Source organism: Hyla sarda, chromosome 3 (genome assembly GCF_029499605.1).
Source record: "Hyla sarda isolate aHylSar1 chromosome 3, aHylSar1.hap1, whole genome shotgun sequence".
Taxonomy (NCBI): domain Eukaryota; kingdom Metazoa; phylum Chordata; class Amphibia; order Anura; family Hylidae; genus Hyla; species Hyla sarda.
The window spans coordinates 66,896,106-66,923,699 of record NC_079191.1 but is presented as its reverse complement, the minus strand read 5'-3'; the positions used below and the strand labels follow the sequence as shown (position 1 = coordinate 66,923,699).

Sequence of the window (27,594 nt, the reverse complement as noted above, 5' to 3'; positions counted from 1 at the left end):
AGAGACCAGACAGGCTAGATGTTTCCACTGAGTTAGAGTTTCGAACAGCAGAGCTGAATAGTACAAGTAGTGATGGTGTTTAGCTCAATAGCAGGCAGAGACGTTGTCCAGCAGACAGAAGTCTGTACCTGGAGAATCAGAAAAGTACCAAGGGGTCAGGCAAGAGGCTGCACCACAAAACAGGCAGAGGTCTGGATACATGGGATACAGCAGAAAATTACAATCAACAAAACTTTCATAATGGATGACCACTTAGCTCAGGCTAGGTGAGGGTGGATCGCCCTTACATACGAGATGGCAGTCACGGATTGGAGGGGGAATAGAGTAAGAGGCGCCCACAAACCCTTAACCTGTTAAGGACCAAGGGCGTACCTGTACATCCTGTGTCCTTTCCCTTTCTATAATGCAGGGCCACGGTGTGACCCCGCGTCATAGTGAGTCGAGCCTGGCCTCTAACAATGGCCCGGGACCTGTGGCTAATAGCGCGCGGCACTGATTGCTATTAACCCTTTAGACGCGGCAAAGTTGATCGCCGCATCTAAAGTGAAACTAAACTACCCCTGGCTAGCTCAGGGGGCTATAGGACACGAGGAGGGTCCCCTTACCTGCGTTCTGGCAGTGGAGAGCGTGTCTGGCCGGAGCGCTGACGTTACAGTACCCCCCCCTTTGGTCACCCCCTCTTCTTGGAAGGTTTCAGGAGTGGGCAAAGGCTGTAATTGGTCCTCAGGTTTCTGTGGAATCGTTTTGTTGTGGGCACAGGTAACGCAGGCCTAGGAGGAGACAATTAGACTGGATTGGCACAATACAATGTTTTTGGCAAAACTGTCCCCAACATGTGATTTCACCAGATCTCCAGTCTTGTTGAGGAGAATGACATTCAAGCCAAGGAAGACCAAGAAGATGCTCCGAAGTACAATGTGGTAGCACATGGAACTCAATGTTTTCCTTATGCAAATCTCCTACTTGAATGATGAGAGGTTCAGTGCGGTATAGCACCTTACAGTTCAGATTTTGTCCATTAACCAAGTAAATGTACAAGAGCTTGGCTAGACGAGTCACTGGAAGACAAAGTTTCTGGACCAGGGAGGCATCAATGAAGTCGCCAGCAGAACCTAAGTCCAAAAATGCAGAAGCGTTGAAAAACATCTTGGCAAGAGAAAAGACCTGAACTGGAATGGTCAAATGAGAAGAGGTAATATTCACATCTAGGGACGCCACTCTTACTTGTACAAGATGCAAGCATTCTCCCCGACGTATAGACCAGTCTTTGAGAATGTACTCCGGACTGGCACAATATAGGCACAAATTCTAATTGCGTCGACGGAATTTTTGCTGATGCGTTAGGCGGAAGTGATCCACCTCCATAGCCTCTTCGGCAGGAGGCAAAGAAGACAGTAGAGGTGGACGTTGGAACACAGGAGCCAGTCGGGGTAATTGCCATGTTTGGGCAGGTTTTCTTTCCAAATGAATTTCTTCCTGCCTCTGGGCAAAACGCACATCAATACGGTTGGCCAAATGGATAAGTTCGTTCAGGTTAGTCTGAGGATGTCGAGCAGAGAGAGCATCCTTGATTCTACTGGAGAGTCGTATTTTAAAGGTGGCACACAAGGCTTCGTCTTTCCAAGTGAGTTCAGAAGCCAGTGTGCGGAATTGTACAATGTAGTCACCCAGAGGAGTTACCTTGACAAAGAGTAAGAAGATCCGTCTCAGCAGAGGAGGCTTGTGCGGCTTCTTCAGATACTTTTCAGAATTCTGCAAGGAAGGCCGGCAGGTTCGAGGAGACTGGATCATTACGATCCCAGAGAGGCGTAGCCCAGGCCAGGGCTTTACTTGACAGTGGACTGACCACAAACGCTACCTTAGCACGCTCCGTGGGGAACTGATTCGCCATGAGTTCTAGATGCATATGTGGTGTCCCAGTACCGCATTCTATACGGTACTTGTTTATTTATGGGTCCCCATAGCCAGAGTCCGTAGGACTTAGGGATCCCTCTTAGCCAGTCTACCCCTAGTCACCTCTATTCTAGTGTATAAATCTATAATTTATCCATAGGTTAATGTAAATGGGATAGTATATGTAAATAAGTGGTTAATTACTTGTTTCCATGGCGTCGCAGGGCCTTCAGGTCATGTGATGCGTTCCAAGCCTCACTATGGATGTGTTCCAGGCCTCACTTTGGTATTTCTAGCCTCGTTTTGGTTTTATTATGTGTATAGGACCTGTATAGGAAGTCAGATGATCACCCAGAAGCCTGTGTGACGGTGAGTGACTGCTGACCTTGGACCTATCAAATTAGGCTCCGCCCCCTGTCCATATAAGGGACGCGGCAGACATTTTAGTTCTCTCTTTGTTCCTGGGTTGCCAAGCGAGCAACATCTCTCTATAGAACCCGCGCTGCTAAAAACCGTGAGTTAGGCCCAAGCCTCGCAGCAACGGCCGATCCTTAGCAAATATAGAGTGTATCAATCCCCAAACACTCTGCGGGACCACCGGACCTAATCTACCCCAAAATCTGGACGGATCCACGCACCAATTACCTTGATTCTATTAACCTGCAAAAGACCCAAGGTCCGCAGCAACTGTCAGTCATTGAAGTCTATAGAAGTGTATTGCAGAGACTGTAACTGTATCCTGAATGCACTGCAGTTCAAGAGTAAAGTTTACTTCAGTGTGGACCTTCGGTCATTACCTGCATACGCTTGTCGTTTCTGGGAAGGGCGGCGATAGGCCGAAGCTATACCTCAGTAATACCAGCCCTCACCCTGGCATCACGAGTGACAAGGTTAATATTAACTCCTCATATACCGATACCACCACCACCATACACCCCCCCCAAGGGCTACCACACATAGAACACTGTGTCACAAAGCCTCTACACAGCTTGGGATCTCTGTCAAACTTTGAGGGCAAGGATAAGTGAAGTTTGGACCCAGAAGAAACAGCTGACACAGGAGGAGGCTCGGTAACAAGTTGCTGCTGCTGTTGCTGTTGTTGCTGCATAGCAGAAAGTTGATTCAGCTGTTGCGCTTGACAAGCTAACTGCTGCGACTGTTGAGCCACAACAGTGGAGAAATCCCAAACATCTGGCAGAGGCACCACAACGGGATCCATTGCCGGATCTTACTGTTAGGGTAATGGCAGGTGGTGAATCCTCTGGGCCTGTGTGGATGATGATGAGAGCTGTGCCAGGGAGCGGAGTCTAAGGTGCAGCTGGTTTTCCCGCAAAGCGGGATGGTCTTGTTGCGCTGACGGCACCCAGGTCGCTATGCCTGGCACGACTCGTCCACACAGGTAGCTGGGATGAAGCATGGTACAGATGGATAAGGACAAGACGAGGTCAGGATAGCTGAAGGTCAGGGCAGGCGGCACAGTAGCAGGGTCAAGTCACGGAACAAGGATTCGGAATATAGAGCAGACATAAATAAGTCACCAACCAGGCAAAAATCTTACATGCTATAGTATTCTTGTCAAACATTCTTATCTGCTAAAAAACATACAGAGAGATGAATTGGTCCTTTAAATCCTCATGTCAATGGTATCATGGGCACATGAGCCTGGAGTGTAGATAGAGGAGTGACGAGTAACAGTACAGTTCAGATTGAGACACGCTCTCCTTCATGTATACAATCATCAATATATTATTCTAATGGGTATGAGAAAAATGGCGTAACAGTGTTCAAGTGAGATGACAGAAGGGTTGGAGAAAAAAAAAATCTTAAACATGCAGGAGTTCACAGAATAGAGACATGCTCTATACTGTTCTATACTGTTCATTCTTTAGGTAACAGACAATTATATTTAATTTATTTCTTTGTGCATCTTAAAATGACATCATGCAATGGGTAGCTTATTCTGTAGTGGGTGCGGACGCCGGGGTAGCTACCCATAGCATCATGTAATTTTAAGATGCACAAAGAAATAAAGAAGATATACACCTGAGAGCGGTGAGTGCTATCCATTTATTTTCGTACCGATATTTGAATTGAAGCACTTTGTGCAATAAAGGAGAGATAACCGCCCCTCCAGAGCACCATACTTAAAAAACTTGCCATTCACTTTACATAGAGGAGTGAAATGCCAGACAAATTTCTCTGACTGTGTATACGATTCTATTTAATACTCACCTCCCCTCGCTCCTGACTCAATGGCTGGTTTCATGCTAGCAGAATATGAATGCATTTTTGCCTCCAAATTAGGGTCATAACTCTTGGCCTGATCCTGGGTGTCATGACCTAAAAGAATCTGGCCATCTTAACAATGCCTACTAATCCTGTGTATTTGTTTATTGTACTGTTTTATTGTTGCCTGTATTGTAACCTGATGACCTACCAGGATACCTTTGATCAGGACTTAGGACACCACCAGTCATAAATGCAGGTCATAAAAACTAAGGATGAGATAAGGAGTCCTGGACTAGCCATGCTTGGAGAGATTTGAGCTGTTTTTGAAGTCAGTCACCTCGGTCTCAACTCTAGAGAATTATGATGGTCCAACCCCTACCTGATAAACCCAAGTGGGGGGGGGGGGGGTTGACCAGATATATAATCTATATAATATAGATGCTGAGGGGATTTATTTGTTACAAACTTGGTGACATCTTGGGAACTATACCATCAAGGATCTCTCACAAGGATGTTTATGTACCAATTATCATATGTGAGGACTTTCCTGTGTTTATCTCCATTTAGTTTCCTGAACTGCCTTTTTGCACTCTATTATGTCATTTGTTTCTGTATTGTTGTACATAGCACTGTGATACCTTTCAGATTAAAGGGGTACTCCAGTGGAAAACATTTTTTTTTTCATCAACTGGTGCCAGAAAGTTAAACAGATTTGTAAATTACTTCTAATTAAAAATCTTAACCCTTCCAGTACTTATCAGCTGCTGTATGCTCCACAGGGAATTATTTTCTGTCTGACCACAGTGCTCTCTGCTGACACCTCTGTCCATGTCAGGAACTGTCCAGAGCAGGATAGGTTTGCTATGGGGATTTGCTCCTGCTTTGGACAGTTCCTGACATGGACAGAGGTGTCAGCAGAGAGCACTGTGGTCAGACAGAAAAGACATTCAAAAAGAAAAGAACTTCCTCTGTAGTATACAGCAGCTGATAAGTAATGGAAGGGTTAAGATTTTTATATAGAAGTAATTTACAAATATGTTTAACTTTCTGGCATCAGTTGATTTAAAAAAAAAATGTTTTCCACCAAGATACTTATAAATCCAATAAAAAAATAAAATAAACATTTATAGTCCCCTAATTTACGACATGTTCCCTTATACATCTATCAGTGCTCTTTAACTATGAATGCATTTGGTGCACCTGAACTTGACCAACTGACAGGTGCTGTATATGATTCAATATAGGTTGTAAAGCTTGTATGGAACAATAATACACTGCTCAAAAAAATAAAGGGGACACTAAGATAAACACATCCTAGATCTGAATGAACTAATCATCATAAGAAATACTTTCGTCTTTACATAGTTGAATGTGCTGACAACAAACTCTCACAAAAATTATCAATGGAAATCAAATTTATCAACCCATGGAGGTCTGGATATGGAGTCACACTCAAAATCAAAGTGGAAAACCACACTACAGGCTGATCCAACTTTGATGTAATGTCCTTAAAACAAGTCAAAATGAGGCTCAGTAGTGTGTGTGGCCTCCACGTGCCCGTATGACCTCCCTACAATGCCTGGGCATGCTCCTGATGAGGTGGCAGATGGTCTCCTGAGGGATGTCCTCCCAGACCTGGACTAAAGCATCCGCCAACTCCTGGACAGTCTGTGGTGCAACATGGCATTGGTAGATGGAGCGAGACATGATGTCCCAGATCTGCTCAATCAGATTCAGGTCTGGGGAACGGGCGGGCCAGTCCATAGCATCAATGCCTTCCTCTGGCAGGAACTGCTGACACACTCCAGCCACATGAGGTCTAGCATTGTCCTGCATTAGGAGTAACCCAGGGCCAACTGCACCAGCATATGGTCTCACAAGGGGTCTGAGGATCTCATCTCTGTACCTAATGGCAGTCAGGCTACCTCTGGCAAGCATATGGAGGGCTGTGCAGCCCCCCAAAGAAATGCCACCCCACACCATTACTGACCCACCGCCAAACCGGTCATGCTGGAGGATATTGCAGGCAGCAGAATGTTCTCCACAGCATCTCCAGACTCTGTCACGTCTGTCACATGTGCTCAGTGTGAACCTGCTTTCATCTGTGAATAGCACATGGCACCAGTGGCGAATTTGCCAATCTTGGTGTTCTCTGGCAAATGCCAAACGTCCTGCACGGTGTTGGGCTGTAAGCACAACCCCCACCTGTGGACATTGGGCCCCCATACCACCCTCATAGAGTCTGTTTCTGACCATTTGAGTGGACACATGCACATTTGTGGCCTGCTGGAGGTAATTTTGCAGGGCTCTTGCAGTGCTCCTCCTGCTCCTCCTTGCACAAAGGCGGAGGTAGCAGTCCTGTTGCTGGGTTGTTGTCCTCCTACGGCCTCCTCCACATCTCCTGATGTATTAGCCTGTCTCCTGGTAGTGCCACCATGCTCTGGGCACTATGCTGACAGACACAGCAAACCTTCTTGCCACAGCTCGCATTGATGTGCCATCCTGGATGAGCTTCACTACCTGAGCCACTTGTGTGGGTTGTAGACTCTGTCTCATGCTACCACTAGAGTGAAAGCACCGTCAGCATTCAAAAGTGATCAAAACATCAGCCAGGAATCATAGGAACTGAGAAGTGGTCTGTGGTCACCACCTGCAGAACCACTCCTTTACTGGGGGTGTCTTGCTAATCGCCTATAATTTCCACCTGTTGTCTGTTCCATTTGCACAACAGCATGTGAAATTGATTGCCAATCAGTGTTGCTTCCTGAGTGGACAGTGTGATTTCACAGAAGTGTCATTGACTTGGAGTTACATTGTGCTGTTTAAGTGCTCCCTTTATTTTTTTGAGCAGTGTATATCCATATATATCCACTTAGATCAGTGTTTCCAACAAATGTACCTCCAGCTGTTGCAAACTATAACTCCCAGCCAAAGGCTGTCTGGGCATGCTGGAAGTTGTAGTTTTGCAACAGCTGGAAATTGGTTGGGAAACACTACTCTACGGGGGCATACAAATGCATATATTTCCTTTTTTAATACTAATTTTAATTTTAGTACTTTGATTCAGTTGTGCTGTCAAACGTTCCAATCAGATATTCCCTTTAAGACGTTACCTATGAAAGTCATGCAAGTTAGCAAAGTTTTTTTTTTATTTTTTTGGAGGAGGGTGGGGGACCCATAAGGCATGGCATGCTGGCTCTTATAGTTCTACAGAGCCCCAGAGCTGACTCGTGCGACCTGAAGCGTAACTGTCACCACAAGAGGGCACTGACACACCGCACCAGATCTCGCCTTCTGTTCGCATTTCGGCAGCTTCTTGGCTTTTTTTTTTAAGACCAGTGAAAAAGAAGAAGAAGAAAAAAAAAGAAGAAAATAATTTCTGTCTTCAGCCTGAATGCTGCATAGGAAAAACAGTATTTGCCCTAACCAGCGTTACCCTACAATGGCCTATTTATATGTTTGTATAGTGTATGATGTAATACGCTAGCCATGTGCATCACATATGAATGTTAAAGCGCAGCTGTTTGTGCAGTGTGGCTGATGTAATGTCAAAAAATTTCATGTTATATTTGAAATGACACCTGTAAAAATAATCTTCAATTTGTAATTTAAATACTGTAATACTCAATTATGTGAATTGACAGGAAGTGTCCCAGTGGTCCTGGAAAATAATATCGCTTTATCCATTTGCTCTTTGATACACGCTGTAAGTAGGCGTAATGGAAGTTAGGACCGCGAGACGTTATTCTAAGCGCAAGCGGCCAAGGGAAAAAGTGCATGAATCATAGAATGTAGAATTCGGGACGGGATACACACAGTCCTTTTCTTTAAGAAGCGTAGCCGAAGTGCCAGTAATCTTCAATGCGCAGTCATTTGTCTGACATCGCCCCCCCCGCTTATATTCAGTAGCGAGAGAGAACGAAGGGTTAAAACTCGCCCGGAATATACTACGGATTTGTTACTACTGTATTAAACTTTTATAGCTTGCTGGAGGCTAATGGGGTCTGCAGGAATGTAGAGTGGTGCTTTCTGGGAAAATAGGCAAATTGCATTTATTTATTTAAAAAAAAAATGAAAAATCTGAGAGTTATTACAGTGAAGGCAAATTATAGTTTAAACTCCAAAGTTATAGTTTTACTGAAACACATAGGAGGAGATTTATCAAGGAGCATTAGTGCAGTTGCCCATAGCAACCAATCAGATCACCTCTTTCATTTTTCAGAGGCCTTTTTAAAAATGAAAGAAGCGATCTGATTGGTTGCTATGGGCAACTGCACCAATCTTATTACACTGGTACTCTGCATCACCAACGTCATAGGGGCCTTTATGTCATTTTGTAAGTGATTTTTTAGTAAAAATTGTATAAAAATTCAACATGGCAACTATAATGCTTAGCTCTTGCTATATTGGTGCTAGTGTTTTTATTTTTATTTTATTTTTTTTAAATCTCTATAGTCTAACCCAGTGTTTCTGAACCAGTGGGCTTCCAGGTGTGGGGAGTTGTAGTTTTGAAACCTCTGGAGGTCCGCAGGTTGAAGACCACTGTGGCCTTCGTCATCATCCAGACCCCGTCATCATCCCCCCCCCCCTTCATCATCACCGCCTGTCAATCCCTTCATCAGTGGTCTTCAACCTGCGGACCTCCAGATGTTGCTAAACTACAACTCCCAGCATGCCCGGACAGCCATCGGCTGTCCGGGCATGCTGGGAGTTGTAGTTTTGAAACCTCTGGAGGTCCGCAGGTTGAAGACCACTGCGGCCTTCGTCATCATCCAGACACCCCCTTTAGCACTCACCTCCCCTCGGCGGGAAGTTAGGGTGAGCTGGTCCGGGCCATCTATGCTGCAGGGACCGTCCGGTGGGGACGGTCAGTCGTTCCGGGCTTTCCATTTTCACTGGGGGGGGGGGGGGACCCTCTTCTCCGCGCTCATGCGCGTCCCTGTGCGTCGTCGTCAAGGCAACGTCACTAGTCCGGGGCCGAGCGCGGAGTAGAGGTTTCCCCCCCCCCGGTGAAAATGGACAGACCGGAGCGACTAACCCTCCCCACCGGACGGTCCCTGCAGCATAGATGGCCTGTGCCAGCTCACCCTTCCTTCCCACCGATGGGAGGCGAGTACAAAACTAAAGGGGGTGTCTGGATGATGACGAAGGCCGCAGTGGTCTTCAACCTGCGGACCTCCAGAGGTTTCAAAACTACAACTCCCAGCCGATGGCTGTCCGGGCATGCTGGGAGTTGTAGTTTTGCAACATCTGGAGGTCCGCAGGTTGAAGACCACTGAGAAGGAATTGACAGGCGGAGAGTTCACTCGAGTATAAGCCGAGGGGGGCGTTTTCAGCACGAAAAATCGTGCTGAAAAACTCGGCCTATACTCAAGTACATACTGTATATAGAGTAATATACAGCGCCCAGTTGGCCCATTGCAGAGGCACCTTTAGTTAAATAGGCCCTGATAGATGTATAAGGGAACATGTTGTAGCGTCATACGGGACCATATGGTGTATTCCATCTCTCTTAAAAGCACATATGACGGCACACAGACAGGCTGCAGCTCTGTTGTATAGACTCCATATAGACTCACTGTGTAAGTCATAGGTGCAAGAATTAGCCACATACATTGGTCTCCATTCACATACATGGACCCGATAGTGTACAGACCAGTGTTTTCTAACCAGTGTGCCCCTGGCTGTTGCAATACTACAACTCTTTGCAAGGAGTTTACGTTTTGCAATAGCTGGAGGCACTCTGGTTGGGAAACACTGGTCTGTACACTATCAGGTCCATGTATGTGAATGGAGATCAATGTATGTGGTGCCTTTACATCACGTATATGTTAATAGTGTTGAGCGGCATAGGCCATATTCGAATTCGCGAATATTCGCGAATATATGGACGAATATTCGTCATATATTCGCGAATATTCGCATATTCGCATATTCTCGTTTTATTTTCGCATATGCGTAAATTCGCGTATGCGAAAATTAACATATGTGAATATTAGCATATACAAAATTAGCATATGCAAATTTTCGCCCGCCAGTCTCACACAGTAGTATTACAGCCTTCTTTACACCACACAAGCTGGAAGCAGAGATGGGTGATCACTGTAATGTGTACTGTGAAAAAAAAACAAAACAAAAAAAAACGAATATTCGTAATTACGAATATATAGCGCTATATTCGCGAAATTCGCGAATTCGCGAATATTATTCGAATTGCGAATATTCGTGAGCAACACTATATGTTAACAGATTCCAAAACTGAATGCTGCTGAATGCCATCTGTTTCCCATTGACTTACTTAAAAGAAGAAAAAAAAGGACTATAAAATGCACTTTTTAAGATGTGCACAATTACGTAGTTTTTTGCCCACAGCAAAATTAAATGTGCTGTTATGGAAACGGAGACAAAAAATGTGATGTGAACATAACCTAACAAATTTCAACCTCATTCTCAGTTCCATCTAAAAATATGGATCAAGTACAAATGCATAATATAGATTTTTGGAACATGCTGCATGTTGAAAGATGAATAAAAAAAAAATTTAATAAAAAAATGTAATCTGCACAAAAATGCTGATATATATATATATATATATATATATATATATATATATATATGTATATATTTGGGGAAAAATGGAAATACTAATAAAATCATTTCATTGTACTGTCAATATTTTTATTGTCAATATTTTTTCAAAAAGATATAATAACAATCCAAAATAACGGAATGTAAATAAACATTTCCTCATACAGATTTTTGGTAGCACTAGCTGGAAATAATCATTATTAAAATGAATTTAAAAGGACACCTACAGACCAGTGATCTTCAACCTGCGGACTTCCAGATGTTGCAAAACTACAACTCCCAGCATGCCCGGACAGCCAACGGCTGTCCGGGCATGCTGGGAGTTGTAGTTTTGCAACATCTGGAGGTCCGCAGGTTGAAGACCACTGCTGTAGACTAAAGGACACCTGTGGTTGTGGTCAAAAATGAATCAGAAATTTTTTTCTAGCAACAATTGCTTTTACTATGACTTTAGAAACATATACAAATGCTTCCTTATAGGCTAGAAAATATAATAATGAAAAAAATCAATTGCCACATCCATAGGGTCAAAGACCATAATTGGTGTCCATGGATACCTTTCATGTTCCCCCTTCCTCCTTCCTTATCTCAGTACAGACAATGAAGCAGTAAGCTACTATTTATTGTAAAGTCTCCTATCATCTCATTGTATGCTGAGTGTTCCAAACCCACTCCTTTATGATAGCAACCCCATCACATAATGCTTCTGCTTTCACTAACATAATTACATTAGCACACTTGGCAGTCTGTCTTACAAATTGGACCATAAATCGCTAATTTTTGCTATTAGTGTTTGCCTTATTTGGCTGATCACTGCCTCCCACCAGATCAGCACACTTCTCTTCTACTGCTGTCAACATTCCCATCATCTTTAGCATCTTCTTTTCACTGTTCTTTTAACAAGTAAAGTAAATATCATAATTATTGGAAAAGTCACTTCCTTACACAAGGTCAGCACACTCCTCTTCTGCTGCTGTCATTATTCCCATCATCTGAATTGCTTTTGCATTTTCTATCTCCAGCCACTGCATATCACTGTTACTTGTAACAAGTACTTTTGCACTCAATAACATAATAATTAGACAAGTCATTTCCGTAACAAGGTCAGCACACTCCTCTCTGCTGCTGTCATAATTTCCGTCATCTTATTATCATTTTATATCTCTGGTCAATGCATAAAACTATTCTTGTAACAAGTACTTCTGCACTGGATAACATGATAACAATTGGACAAGTCACATCTTCCCACAAGATCAGCACACTCCTCTTCTATCGCTGTCATCATTCCCATCATCTGATTGGCTTTAGCATTTTCTATCTGGGGACACTGTATAACACAGTTTTTGTAACAAGTACTTCTGTGCTCAATATAACATGATAACAATTGGACAAGTCACTTTTTACCACAAGATCAGCACACTGCTCTTCTGCTGCTGTCATCATTCCTATCATCCAATTGGCTTTAGCATTTTATATCTGCGGCCACTGTATAACACTGTTCTCGTAACAAGTATTTCTGCACTTGATAACATAATAACAATTGGACACGTCACTTCCTCCCACAAGGTCAGCATACTCCTTTCCTGCTGCTGTCATTATTCCCATCATCTGAATGGCTTTAGCATTTTCTACCTCCAACCACTGCATATCACTGTTCTTGTAACAAGTACTTTTGCACTCAATAAAAACAATTGGACAAGTCACTTACTTATATAAGGTCAGCACACTCTTACATTTTGCTGCTGTCTACATTTCCGATTTTTATTTTATTTTTGATTGGCTTTAGTCTATTTTATCTGTTTGGTTTAGGCTATTTTATCTCTGCCCATTCCATGGCAATGTTATTAATAAATAGTGGGCAGGTCACTGCCTCTCACAAGGTCAGCACACTCCTCTTCCTCTGCTGTTATCCTTCCCATCATCTGATTGACTTTAGCATTTTCTGCGGCCACTGCTTAAAACTATTCTTGTAATAAGTACTGTTGCACTCAATAACATAATAATTGGGCAAGTCACTTTCTCCCACAAGGACAGCACGCTCCTCTTCTTTTGCTGTTATCATTCCTATCAGCTGATTGGCTTTAGCATTTTCTTTCTGCAACCACTGCATAAAACTATTCTTGTACTTTTGTATTCAATAACATAACAATTGGACAAGTCCTTTCCTCCCACAAGATCAGTACACTCTTCTTCTGCTGCTGTCATCAAATCATTATCTTATTGGTTTTAGTCTCTTTTATCTCTGCCCATTTCATATCAATATTTTTCAGTCCTCAACAATGTAATCGTGAGTGGACAGGTCACTGCCTCTTACAAGGTCAGCACACTCTTCTTCTGCTGCTGTCATCATTTCCATCATCTGATTGGCTTTAGTCTCTTTTATCTCTGCCCATGTAATAGCAATGCACTTCTGTCCTTACAATATATTATAATGAGTGGACAGGTCACTGCCTCTTACAAGTTCAACAAACTTGTTTTCTGCGGCTTCATGCATTTCTTAGTTTAATTCATTGACCATAACTTGCATTTTATGGTATAATAAGATTGTATATACAGCTTTTGGCATTCACATATTTCAGGGGTCTCCATACTGTGGACCCCCAGATGTTGCAAGACTCCAACTCCCAGCATGCCCGGACAGCCAATGGGTGTCCGGGCATGCTGGGAGTTGGAGTTTTGCAACATCTGGAGGTCCACAGTTTTGAGACCTCTGACATATATTTTTCATTCTGCAGCAGATAGGGCTAAGTAAAATAATGGGAATTTTCCCTTGAATGCGGCACCTGTTCCAGTCTTACTTTTCCCATCTCCTTTCCTGCCCTGCTTTTGTATATGTCATTCTGAATGTGAAGGGCACCACTCTCTGAATACTCTTTTTCTTACCCTCCAAAATTGAACTTTTGCCAAAAATGCTAATAGGTTTCCTGCACGGTTCTCTTTAATGGGCAGGCAATTTTTTTTTCTTCCAGCCATTCTTTCATGTCTGAGTCCTAGTGAGGAGAACATAGCACACACGTTCTTTTCGAAAGTTTGGGTATCGTTTGTCAGGAGTTGCAAAAAAGGTTAGCGGTGGTGCGAAGCCATGTGTGAGTCTAACATACGAGTCAAAGATGTCAGTTTCTCGTCATTTAACACAGTCCTGCTCAGCATATTCTTGGAGACAGTAGGCATATTATAAGTGTCACACGCCCAGAGCTTTTCAAGAACGCTTCCATAGTCAAAGAAAAATAATGTATTGGTTGTAGACCTTCCTTCCCGAAGCACTGTTATTCTCCGATAGAGCTGGATTGACTATGTCTTTTAACGCTTCAAGGAAATTAGCTTTAGTTAAAGGGAAAATCTACAATGAATAGGAGTTATCCACCATAAGGTGATTTTAGTACGCACCTGCCAGACACTAACGGACATGCTTAGGAAGGATCAGGATTAGGAAGACCACATTAATTTTGTATGCTGTTAATAATAAACATTGGGGCAAAGACCAGCCATTAAACACAGGTACAGACACTATATTATGAACTACACTAACTTTACGGACCCTCCTTAAGCCATTGAGCCTGCACATCTGATGAAGAGGCTCTAATGCCTCAAAACACGTTATGTGTGGCAAAAAAAGCTTTAGATGACTTCATCTTTCTGCCTTTGACTGGAGGTTTGTGCTGCTGATCCAGTGTTTTTTTACTCTCCTTTGGATTAACTGTGTACAGCCCCTGTAGCATAGTCAAATAAAAAAAAAAACTGGAATACTCCTTTAATTGTTATGCGAATTAGCCCCAATATGAGAGAACAGAGGTTGATACTAAATGGTGACAGTCATTGTGACACTGCCCAGTTGAGTCGTGCACATAGAACCTAGGCCTAGTCAGTAGAAACCCATGGTCAAATACAGTGGTCCCTGAACTCACAATGGCCTCAACATGCAATGGCCTTTCCTGGACCATTATACACTGCTCAAGTAAAATAAAGGGAACACTTAAACAACACAATGCAACTCCAAGTCAATCACACTTCTGTGAAATCACACTGTCCACTCAGGAAACAACACTGATTGACAATCAATTTCACATGCTGTTGTGCAAATGGAACAGACAACAGGTGGAAATTATAGGCAATTAGCAAGACACCCCCCAATAAAGGAGTGGTTTTGCAGGTGGTGACCACAGATTACTTCTCAGTTCCTATGATTCCTGGCTGATGTTTTGGTCACTTTTGAATGCTGGCGGTGCTTTCACTCTAGTGGTAGCATGAGACGGAGTCTACAACCCACACAAGCGGCTCAGGTAGTGCAGCTCATCCAGGACGGCACATCAATGTGAGCTGTGGCAAGAAGGTTTGCTGTGTCTGTCAGCATAGTGTCCAGAGCATGAAAGCGCTACCAGAAGACAGGCCAGAACATCACAAGACATGGAGGAGGCCGTAAGAGGGCAACAACCCAGCAGCAGGACCACTACCTCCGCCTTTGTGCATGGAGGAGCAGGAGGAGCACTGTCAGAGCCCTTCTAAACTACCTCCAGCAGGCCACAAATGTGCATGTGTCCACTTAAATGGTCAGAAACAGACTCCATGAGCATGGTATGAGGGCCCGACGTTGACAGGTGGGGGTTGTGCAGGACGTTGGGCATTTGCCAGAGAACACCAAGATTGGCAAATTTGGCACTGGTGCCCTGTGCTCTTCACAGATGAAAGCAGGTTCGCACTGAGCACATGAGACAGACGTGAAAAAGTCTGGAGACACCGTGGAGAACACCATCCACCAACGCCACAGTGCACCACAGACTGTCCAGGAGTTGGCGGATGCTTTAGTCCAGGTCTGGGAGTACATCCCTCAGGAGACCATCCACCACCTCTTTAGGAGCATGCCCAGGCGTTGTAGGGAGGTCATATGGGTACGTGGACGCTACACACACCACTGAGCCTCATTTTGACTTGTAGTTGAATCAGCTTGTAGAGTGGTTTTCCACTTTGATTTTGATTGTGACTCCATATCCAGACCTCCATGGGTTGATAAATTCGATTTCCATTGATAATTTTTGTGTGATTTTGTTGTCAGCACATTTAACTATGTAAATACTAAAGTATTTCATACGATTAGTTCATTCATTCAGATCTAGGATGTGTTATCTTAGTGTTCCTTTAATTTTTTGAGCAGTGTAAACTGAAACCATACTCAACATACTATGCTACAGACAGTCCAGATCTGTGAAATGTGTCAATTTCTGGAAGAACTGACCAATCAGAATGGGCATTTCACTAGTAAAACCCCTGTATTACTGAAGTGCATGCACTGATTGGCTATCTGGTAGCGCCTCCCTACAGTATCGGGAGGTATTACATTTTCTGTACTCTTTACCTGTGCCAGGGTTAGCTGCTCCATTGGACAGCAGGTAAGGGCAACTCCATTTAACTTCTTTATCATATTACGTGTACTGTACAGGACCCTGAAGAAGCTCCTGTCCTCTACATAGACAGTGATTTACAGCTTCCAGCAGATATTTCTTACTTTTATATGCAAGGTCTTGCTTTATCTGTATTTGGCACCTACTTAATTTTCTTTCATTCTCACTTTTCCCTATTTTTTATGATATTTTGGGGCTTTAGAACCAACTACCAGGTTTCTATAGAGTTATGGTTTAAAAATACAATATAAAAGTCCTGAAATTTGGCCGCTGAGGCCCCCATGATCTCAAGGCCTGCAACACAGACTTACTGAACATGGAAGCTTAGGACATTTGTGTTCGTGACTTGCCACTCCCCCCTCTATTTATGTCTATTGGAATGGGCATGACGACTAGTACACAGCCGTCATGCCTCTTCCCATACACATGAACAGAGAGGCATCCATGCAACAGATGACTGGGATTCCGTGGCAGCAGGACCCCCACAATGAGACCTTGGATATGGGATTAGATGTTTATAGGTGGAGTACCCCTTTAAGGGACCACTGAACAGAACACGTTTCGGTACAGCAGACAGCTGAGGAAGGTATGGTGTGCCGAAATGCATTCTGTCTGTATCACTACTATGACCATATGTAAATAAACACTTCAGTAATTGCATGTAACTTGATGAGCGCTGGAATCTTCTTACTACTGCGCTCAACCTGTGGTTGGGTGTCATGTGTTTCATGTTTGTACTGTTCTATATTATTTGCATTGTTCAGTACATTTTGTTTTATGCAACTGAACTTGTGAACCTATGTGACAGGCAAGACTGATAGCTCACACAGCAGAGGGTGGACATTGCCCTTATCCAGCCTCTCTACAGAGAGAAAGTCAGTTCAGTGACAGGATTGTAGTCCATGTGGTGAGGACCCCATATGATGGTTCATGATGCCATTCTTGTGTGGCCTCCATCATTCTCATCCGTGTCTTAAAACTGCTGACACATACTTTCTAGGTCAGAGAGTAGCTCATAGTGTAGGAACAAGGCTGTGTAGGTACTAATGATCCACTGTGTGGTCATATTAAGAGAATGGGGCCCTTTGACCCCTATTTAACTCTTAAAAAAGATAGAAGATGCAGAAAATTGATAGTCAATGTATACTACTGTCTCTATTATACATAAAATAGGGATTTCTTTTTGTTATAATGTGGAAATTTTTGGCAAATTAACAGATTAAAAACTGAATTTACTGTAGATTAGGGCATCTGTATCATGTCCTATCAAGGTGGACTAATACTGTATACTGTATATTTAGAAACTGCAAATATATACTGTTCTCTGGTAGAATCTTCCAATTATTTTAAAACTAGATATTAATATTGTATATTGCTATATTATTGAAGTATGATGAAATGTCAGTTCTAAATAGGCCCTAACCTAATACAGTAATAAAATAAAATAGAAGAAAATATAAAATACTCTGTCCAGTCCAGTTATGATTGATATAATAGAACTTATTTATTTTAGTGATGAATAAAAATAATGTATAAAACATATGCTGTATATGTATATATGTATATAAGGGGTGTGAGTAATCAGTTGCAGGGCCTCTAAAACACCATACATAAAAGTAAAAAAAAAAAAAAAAACATAGGACTATCATGGCACTGGATTGAACATAGAGAAGAAAATGCGGTGGGGATGGCAAATATACCACGGACTGTACAGATATACTGCATAAATATACATTAATGGGGCAGCATCTCATATGGAGACACCAGACTGGAAAAGTACTACAGCAAAATACATAATACCTGCAAACTATAGACAATAGAGGGGTCCAAAAACACATGTACAGCCATGTACCCACTGGATACATACCCCAACATACAATGAAATTCACTGTGATTTGCGACAGCTGATATAGCAAACTGTGCATACCCCATAACCGATCAAAGTACCCCATTAAGTAAAAAAAATAAACCCATGGGTACCATATTGTTTCAATTTTAAAGTGCACAGGGTGGCAGTAAAACCGTTCCCTGACAGTGCCATTATGATGCTCAGAGCTTCCTGTCCTTGGCAAACATAGGAAGTGCTCACTCCGTCACTGGCTGAGGTGAGTCCCTGCTGAGGCTAGTGATTGGCTGACGATCTAGGGATCGGTGGCCATTGAGTTCATGTTTTCTGATAGGTTGAGCACCTCTAAATATAAAAAAAGAACCACACCCAACCACACAACAGATGGGAAGCCGTTTTGAAAGAAAGTAGCTCTGGTTTTCTATTCCTGGATAACCCCTTTAATTGCATTGACCTACAGAATAAGGAGAACATACAGAATAAAACTCCCCGAAAGTTGCAATAGTGTGGTTTTCTGACAATTCAGGGAATTAGTTTGATGGGCGTGAACTTAATTTTAATAATGTGAGTGACCCATTAGGTGACGAGCAGGATGTGAATATTTTATATTGAAGGGCGTGTATTACGCACATGCTGCCTTACTATATAATCCTGCCCAGCAATTTCACTGGACCCCCGCCATCAGACATCTTATCCCCTATCCTTTGGACTTTAACTTTAAAGGTCCTTAATACATACAGAGAAAGGAAGGAAGGCGCCTCATGTGCGGGATCAGTAGATCTTGCAGGTGGGGGTAGGGGAAGGTGATTAAACATTTAGGTGTTCCTGCAATTAAACATTTTTTACAAGAGGACCCCTCACTTAACCCCAGTCAGTCAGAATTTTTACTGGAGTCTATTAGATTTATTCTTCTCAATAATGTTTTTGAATTCAACCATACTATCTATCGGCAGAATAGGGGCTGTGCCATGGGGACTCGATTTGCCCCTAGTTACGCTAATTTGTTCATGGGGCGATTCGAGTCCCTTGTCATGGCACAGTCCCTATATTTTAAGTCCGTTTTTTTCTTTCGTCGTTATATAGACGACCTTTTTTTGATCTGGGTAGGTACCAAACATGAAGCTGACCTCTTTGTACATGAGTTGAACACTAATACATGGGGTATAAAATTTACCATGCATTATGCAGAAAATTCCATCCAATTTTTAGACCTTGATATCCATAAAACAGTCGATGGCACTATCTCCACGAAGACTTTTTTCAAATCTGTCGATATCAACAGTTTTTTTACAATTTGATAGTGCACATTATCCAAGCTGGCTAAGAGGGGTGCCATTTGGCCAATATTTACGAATTCGTAGAAATTGCACCTCTGATTCAGATTTTATCTCTCAAGCTGAGGTTTTAAAACAACGCTTTATCCAAAAGGGCTATCCTAAATCGCTTCTTACTAAGGCATATATGAAGGTGAAAGATAAAAAACAATCTGATTTGGTTACATCTATTTCTAAAAAATCCAGTTCTAATCAGCTTCATAACCCCTTTAGATACAATTTTGTTACGAATTTCAATATTGAGGCATCTAATATTAGAAAAATATTAACAAAAAATTGGCCCATTATTCAAAATGATAAAATTCTAAACCAATTAATTCCCCCAGTCCCTAATGTCACCTACAGATGTTCCAAAAATCTCAGCAATTTATTAGCCCCCAGCAGATTTTCCGAATATTGTACATCACAGAATTCCTGTTCTATTAAACCATATTGTTTTCCTTGCAAAAAAAGTTGCTGCCTCTGTTGTGAATGGATTATCCAAACTGATACTTTTTCTTCCTTTTTTACACAACAAACATTTAAAATTAAGGATTCACTAAATTGCGACACCACTTTTGCTATCTATTTATTAACCTGTGGTTGCAATCGCCAATACGTTGGCCGTACTACACAAACGGTGCGCTCCAGGATGAACAAACACAGATGGAACATAAAACATGGTTTTTTGTTGCATAGTTTTTCCCGTCACTTCACTCTTTATCATCAAAAAAACACTGAAACTTTAAAATTAATTATTTTAGAAACTATCCCCATTCATTTACCCAATAGAATACAAAGACTGAATAATCGCGAATCCTTTTGGATTCACAAACTACATACTTTGCACCCTCAAGGTTTTAATGAATGTATTGATACAGTTAAATAATTTGATAATTTGGGATTTAAAAACTTCCCATCTTTTCATATGGATTAATTTCGAAAATATTATACCTTGATTTTCTCTTCGTTCCTTCTGTACTGTTAACCCTGGAGCGCTCCACTGTGTATTTATTTATTCCTTATGTTTTATTATTTAAGTTTTGTTTATTTCCCTTTCTTTTCTACATATAAACATTTTTGTATTTCCAATCTATTTATTGTTTGTTAATTTGGATTCTTGCACGAATATTCACACCCTGCGTTTTCGCCGGTTGCTGTATTCAATACCGCATTAGTTAATTGAGTTCATCTTATTTTTTAAGTAGTGTTCATACATTTCCTTTTTGATCAGTTGCGATTTGGTTTATCGCACTGTCATTGATTTTCTATTTTTTAATAAGGTAGCGATATACAATTAAATAATAATTTTTCTATCTCTTGAATCAATTGACATAACTCTTTATATCATATATATTTTTTGAAATAACATCCAACTTGTGTTGTTGAATGCCGCAACGGCGATTTAGCGGTGCGACTTCTTGAGTCGCTTGTGGTGTTACATTCACATCACATGCGATAATTATAATTATATTATATATATTTATATACATATGTTTATAGGATTGCATTGTGTTTTCATATTGCTGTCTTATTACTATTTTTGTGATTTCTGTTTATATTTATTTATATATATATATTTTTTCATACATCCTCATATGAATATGTAATTCTATGTAACAACTCTTTTCAAAAAGCACTCTAATGGTTAATTCCTGGAGGTATATATACCTGTTACCAGCCTCCCCTTGTCATGCCTGATGAAGCTGCGCATGCGCAGCGAAACGCGTTGCATCTAATAAATCCATTGATTTTACTTGGCTGTCTGATGGTTCCTCTCTGCGCCAGACAAACTCCTGACTCCCTGGTCATTCGCCTTTGACTTAATGTCACGATGCCGGCTGGCAGGAGGTGGATCCTCTGTGCCAGAGAGGGATTGGCGAGGACCGCGCTAGTGGACCGGTTCTAAGCCACTACAGGTTTTCACCAGAGCCCGCCGCAAAGCGGGATGGTCTTGCTGCGGCGGTAGTGACCAGGTCGTATCCACTAGCAACGGCTCACCTCTCTGACTGCTGAAGATACTGAAGATAGGCGAGGTACAAGGGAGTAGGCAGAAGCAAGGTCGGACGTAGCAGAAGGTCGAGGCAGGCAGCAAGGATCGTAGTCAGGGGCAACGGCAGGAGGTCAGGAACACGGGCTAGGAACAGACAAGGGAACGCTTTCACTAGGCACTAAGGCAACAAGATCCGGCCAGGGAGTGCAGGGGAAGTGAGGTGATATAGGGAAGTGCACAGGTGAACACACTAATTGGAACCACTGCGCCAATCAGCGGCGCAGTGGCCCTTTAAATCGCAGAGACCCGGCGCGCGCGCGCCCTAGGGAGCGGGGCCGCGCGCGCCGGGACAGAACAGACAGAGAGCGAGTCAGGTAGGGGAGCCGGGGTGCGCATCGCGAGCGGGCGCTACCCGCATCGCGAATCGCATCCCGGCTGGCAGCGGAATCGCAGCGCCCCGGGTCAGAGGACGTGACCGGAGCGCTGCCGCGGGGAGAGTGAAGCGAGCGCTCCGGGGAGGAGCGGGGACCCGGAGCGCTCGGCGTAACAGTACCCCCCCCCTTGGGTCTCCCCCTCTTCTTGGGGCCAAAGAACCTGAGGAAAAAAAAGTCAATTTTTCCATGATGAGGTCCGATGCACATTAGGAGGGGTTCTGTGCGGAAACGCATGAGACAGTCCAATCTTTTATTATTAATACAAAAGATGTAGAGGGGTCTGGCGAGACTGGTCACAGGGACGTAGAACCTGTTGATAAGAGAGGCCAAAAAATTTTTTCCTGCAGATCCGGAATCCAAGGAGACCATAGTAGAGAAGGAGAAGGTAGAGGCAGATATCCGCACAGGCACAGTAAGGCGTGGAGAAGCAGAGTTGACATCAAGAACTGTGTCACCTTTGTGCGGAGTCAGCGTACGTCTTTCCAGGCGGGGAGGACGGATAGGACAATCCTTCAGGAAGTGTTCGGTACCGGCATAGTACAGGCAAAGATTCTCCATGCGGCGTCGTGTCCTCTCTTGGGGTGTCAAGCGAGACCGGTCAACTTGCATAGCCTCCGTGGCGGGAAGCACAGGAACGGATTGCAGAGGACCAGAGGAGAGAGGAGCCGGGGAGAAAAAACGCTTCGTGCGAACAAAGTCCATATCCAGGCGGAGCTCCAGACGCCATCCGGAAGAACGCATGTCAATGCGAGTGGCAAGATGAATGAGTTCATGTAGGTCAGCAGGAGTCTCTCGTGCGGCCAGAACATCTTTAATGTTGCTGGATAGGCCTTTTTTAAAGGTCGCGCAGAGAACCTCACTATTCCAGGACAACTCGTAAGCAAGAGCACGGAACTGAATGGCGTACTCGCCAATGGAAGAAACACCCTGTTCCAGGTTCAGCAGGGCAATCTCGGCAGAAGAAGCTCGGGCAGGCTCCTCGAAGACACCACGGACCTCAGCGAAGAAGGACTGGACTGTGGCTGTGGCAGAATCATTGCGGTCCCCATCAAACTTGTCCGGCAGGGACAAGCAGGGGTTAAGAACGGCCGGTTGCTGCGGAGGAGTTGCAGGAGCCGGCGGAGGAGATGGTTGTTGCAGCTGTAGCTGTGACTGAAGTTGCTGTATCTGCGGCAGCAGCTGCTGTGACTGAAGTTGCTGTATCTGCGGCAGCAGCTGCTGTAACTGTGACTGAAGACGCTGTGTCTCGGAGATCAAGTATGCCAGCTGTTGATCTCGTTGGGCGATCTTTACGCCAAATTTGTCCGGCAGGGACAAGCAGGGGTTAGGAACGGCCGGTTGCTGCGGAGGAGTTGCAGGAGCCGGCGGAGGAGATGGTAGTTGCAGCTGTAGCTGTTGCTGTATCTGCAGCTGCTGTATCTGTGACTGAATACGCAGTGCCTCGGAGGTCAAGTATGCCAGCTGTTGATCTCGTTGGGCGATCTTTAGGGCTAGCTGGGCGACCAGTGTAGGATCTTCAGCGGGATCCATGGCCGGATCTACTGTCACGATGCCGGCTGGCAGGAGGTGGATCCTCTGTGCCAGAGAGGGATTGGCGAGGACCGCGCTAGTGGACCGGTTCTAAGCCACTACAGGTTTTCACCAGAGCCCGCCGCAAAGCGGGATGGTCTTGCTGCGGCGGTAGTGACCAGGTCGTATCCACTAGCAACGGCTCACCTCTCTGACTGCTGAAGATACTGAAGATAGGCGAGGTACAAGGGAGTAGGCAGAAGCAAGGTCGGACGTAGCAGAAGGTCGAGGCAGGCAGCAAGGATCGTAGTCAGGGGCAACGGCAGGAGGTCAGGAACACGGGCTAGGAACAGACAAGGGAACGCTTTCACTAGGCACTAAGGCAACAAGATCCGGCCAGGGAGTGCAGGGGAAGTGAGGTGATATAGGGAAGTGCACAGTTGAACACACTAATTGGAACCACTGCGCCAATCAGCGGCGCAGTGGCCCTTTAAATCGCAGAGACCCGGCGCGCGCGCGCCCTAGGGAGCGGGGCCGCGCGCGCCGGGACAGAACAGACGGAGAGCGAGTCAGGTAGGGGAGCCGGGGTGCGCATCGCGAGCGGGCGCTACCCGCATCGCGAATCGCATCCCGGCTGGCAGCGGAATCGCAGCGCCCCGGGTCAGAGGACGTGACCGGAGCGCTGCCGCGGGGAGAGTGAAGCGAGCGCTCCGGGGAGGAGCGGGGACCCGGAGCGCTCGGCGTAACACTTAATACATACAGTAACACACATAACACTATACCTTATATACATTACTATGGAGGAGAAACTGCAGGAGAGCCCCTAGGACACAGAGGGACTCAACCTGACAGGGCCTAAGTACTGTACGGGACTATATCCCGTACTGGGACATCACACCCTCATGTTAACTTTGCATAGTCACCTTGTAAATCAGTTTCTAACCTTGGTTAAGCCAAATTAGAAACAAGGAGCTGTATATGACACTGTTGACACCACTCTTTCACCAGTAGGAATCTGGTTGGCTGAATGAGATGCCAGTGTGCACAGCTCAAGGACTCCCTACTGGTTGGAGAATCAATACCTTCTGAGAGACAGTAACCCCCAAATAGTAACTCCTTGGCCTTCTTCATTCCTTTGAAAATAAAGGACCTGACTGAACAGCGATATTTCATCTTCGCATCACCTTATTATGCTTGGTATAACAGGTCAGACCTGCGGTCCAAGATTTCATTCTAAGTAAATATTTATCTTCACTGCCGTTCTATGGGGTCGTGTTTTTCGTAGAATCATTTTCATCTAGAACGTTTTCATGATATATTAAAATGTGTTTGTACTCAGCCTTCATGATGTTGTTTCAGATGTTGCTCCACATTTCCATCTTGCCCTGATAGTTCCCTAGCTGCCTCGGCTGAAGGATACGTCTCAGATCGCCTTGCGACCAAGAGTTGGGATGACCACAAATGGTAATATTATTTGTATAACAATATTAATGCTCAGATGTTTTAGATGACTTTTAGCTTGGAGCAATTACTTTGAGCACTGCATGTTAGTATTTTTTGAGCACTGTATGTTAGTATTATTTGAGTACTGTATGGGGTAATTTACGATGATACTGTACACATTGTTCTTTTTTTTGTATGGTGGTGGCTAACACTTTATAGCATTGTTGTTTAGGTATATGAATAGTGTATGGTATATGTGTTGATCTACCAATATACAATGACATTGTTAAACTATACAATAATTTATACTGTATTATGCTTATAGGTATTTTTTGATGTGTTCATAGTCACCATATAACAAGAGGGGGTGCCAACAGAAGGTACAACACCAGGCATCATCCAAAGTAAAGCCAGTCCAGATGCGTAACTGCTGGGTGTAGACATGATATGAACATCTTTTATTGTTTTCAATGTGTACAATTTTGCCCTCTCTTACCTCCTTAAGATCTCACATTTAGACTTGTCAAACTTTCTCGACATTGCAGGTGTTCCGTTTTAATCTCGTTGACACAGTGATGACTTTTTGACAGCCCCAAATCCATTCAGATCCACAAGAAGGATAGACAGAAGGATTTTGCATAGTTTTACTTATTGCTAAGAAATGCCTTCAATATGGTGGGGGTTCGACTGTCGGTGACTAGAACTAAATAGCTGTAGTACACAATGAACACCTGTGAATATTTTTTTTACATCTGATGTAAGAGTACTTACTATTCATCTGTTCCCATTGATTAAAAGACAAATTGTCTTATTGAAGGGAAATTACCCCTATTAACCATACACAATCCAAGCTGTGACTGCTTATACGCATCACTTGCTTCCCGAGCCCACGGTAATGAGTCTGCTCTTGTACTTCCCTACAGTCTGTAATTGCTTTATTATTAGTCTTGTTTTATCTATGGAAATGATAGCTGTAGCAGTGACCTCCAACATCTTCATTCCCCCCCACACACACCATGAAATCACTGAACATGGGGCAGTAATCAGACCGCCTTCTATCACTTTACCCCAAATTACTGCCATATGTCAAAATTGTGTCTGAGTCATTTCTTCTGCATGAATGACCTGTCAATCTTATCCGGCTTCTTCAGGGGAACAGTAAGACAATGAATGAAGAGAAGAAATTCCAACTACAGCCATGAATAAGAAAACAGACCGGACAAAATAAAGGGACACAAGGCACCCAATAAATGATCACTGAACATTTACTATTATCTAAGGGGTTCACTGATGATTTGGCAAAATTACATTATGATTAATGTTATACTATATTTATATAGAGTCTGCATCTGTGTAATTCTGATACACAGCTTACAGCCACCAGTAGTGGGATTCAGATGGTTCCCTCAACTCAATAATAAAGCAGTAAGCCCCCCAATGGTGACTTTAACTTTATGGCTACACAGTCATTTTGGATCTATCTTTGAGAAGCTTCAATCTAATAAAACAAGCACATTAATTTGGACATAGAAATGAAGTTCAGCCCAGAGGGTGAGTAGATGTTAAAAAAAAAAAAAAAAAAAAAAAAAGAAAAAAATAAAGAAACAAAAGAGGTGTTTACTTGTGGGCTGACAGGGACCTGTGTTCCTAACCTGGTCACTGATGTGGTCACAATGACACAAGGGCTTTCACACAGGAGGGGTGTGCCGCAGTCCATTGGTTGGCAGAGTGAACAGGGGGGCTGCTCAAGTTGTGTAAGTAGTAATGGTTCCTCTTGGGCACCCAGTTTTCAGCCTGGCATTGGGTGCCCTTGGTGCTGTGGTGCAGAAAGAAAAGCCAAATACTGGGGTATTGAATTACAGAGTTGTATTTACTCCATTAAAATGGAGGCACGGTCTACTCAGAACACAATGGAATAATATAGTTGGAGCAGGGGTTACTCTATTATAGGTAGAAAATAGGTAGAAAGTTCCAAGTCTTTTTTCCCTGAGGGGTATAATACAACCTTTGTTGGCTCTCAGTGAATCCTAGCAGGTCTGAATCCTAGGGGAATAGGTCTCAGAAGCAAGGTGGTTTGGCACCTGCCCTAGAGGTCTGCCTAAAGCCCTAGAGGGTCCTTTTCAGTATAAATATGCTATAGGGCATATATCCACTTAGTCCTCTTTTTCCTCCCTTTCTCTCTGTCTGCCACAGGAGAGAAAGAGAAAAAAAATATTGCAGCTTTTCTTTTACCCGCATTCCTTTGGTTGGCTGTGGTATGCCTGTTTTCAGTCGGTTTTTGCAGTGGTCAGGAATTTATGAAAATGCTATTTTTTTTTTTTTTAAAAGGTGCAAAATATAACTAAAAAAATATAACTTTGTTTATTTTTTAAAAACATTTTTCAATATGGTTAGGATGGACAAATTTAAAAGTCTGGATATTTGGTACAATTAAGTTTACAAACCATAAACCATGAAAATTAGATACCTTTTGTAATATGTTTGTTTCACAATTTTCTAGTAGTTTATCAAGAAATCTGCTCATCAGAATCCCACCACTAGGGGGTGCCCATACCTACTGGGACACTAACCAGTCATGCAGCAGCATCAGGCTTGTCTGAGTCATGGACAAAAGATGACTCCTGGACAAGGCTACATGAGCAGGTGCACCAATCACATCCCACCACCTCAAGGAGGGACACGCCCCTTTCCCCTCAAAGGATTTATAACCCTGTGAGCAAATGAAAAGATGTAAAATGAAATGTAAAATAAAGGATATTCACAAAGAAGCTACTAAACTGCCCTGCAGTAACACACAAGGGATCACCTCTGAAAGAGCTCGGGTAAATTCACACATACTGAAAGGTGGGTAAATTCAAACATATGTAATTTCTAAAATTGCACCAAATTTATAGTCTGATTTGCAACTTTATTTAAATTTGGTGCAGTTAGTTAAAAAGCCACCCATGGA

At 43.3% G+C, this 27,594-nt stretch overlaps 1 long non-coding RNA gene across 1 annotated transcript; it reads left to right on the top strand.

The window, feature by feature from the left end:
- The first annotated feature begins 8,345 nt into the window (after positions 1 to 8,345).
- Positions 8,346 to 26,869, top strand: LOC130360570 (uncharacterized). The gene is made up of 3 exons (XR_008890714.1): positions 8,346 to 8,458; positions 24,561 to 24,665; positions 25,796 to 26,869. It is a non-coding gene; the product is annotated as an uncharacterized LOC130360570 (long non-coding RNA).
- Positions 26,870 to 27,594: the final 725 nt, after the last annotated feature.